Genomic DNA, 421 nt, shown 5'->3' on the forward strand with positions numbered 1-421 from the left:
GGGGCCGCCTGCGGCAGCAGCTTCCCCTCCGCCTCCAGCGGCCCCGGCCTGGCCCTCAGGCCCTTGCAAAGCCGGCATCACCCCGACTCGCCGTGGGCACGTGTGGCCGTGAAGGGCCACGGGGGAGGCGGGGGGCCTGAGATCTACAAGGCTGAGTCGTGGCTGCGTGGCTCTCTCTTGCTCTTGTCCTTTGCCCCAGGGCAGCCAGATGCCACACTGTGGGCACGTCCACAGCCCTGGGGGGAGGCCCAGAAGGCAGGGAACTGAGGCCTCCTGCCAACAGCCTTTGCGAGTGCTCCCTGCCTCCCCCGCCCTCGCCCCCCCCCCCCCCCCCCCCCCCCCCCCCCCCCCCCCCCCCCCCCCCCCCCCCCCCCCCCCCCCCCCCCCCCCCCCACCCCCCCCCCCGGCCTCGCCTCCAGCT

The sequence above is a fragment of the Suricata suricatta genome, chromosome 3 (genome assembly GCF_006229205.1).
Source record: "Suricata suricatta isolate VVHF042 chromosome 3, meerkat_22Aug2017_6uvM2_HiC, whole genome shotgun sequence".
Taxonomy (NCBI): domain Eukaryota; kingdom Metazoa; phylum Chordata; class Mammalia; order Carnivora; family Herpestidae; genus Suricata; species Suricata suricatta.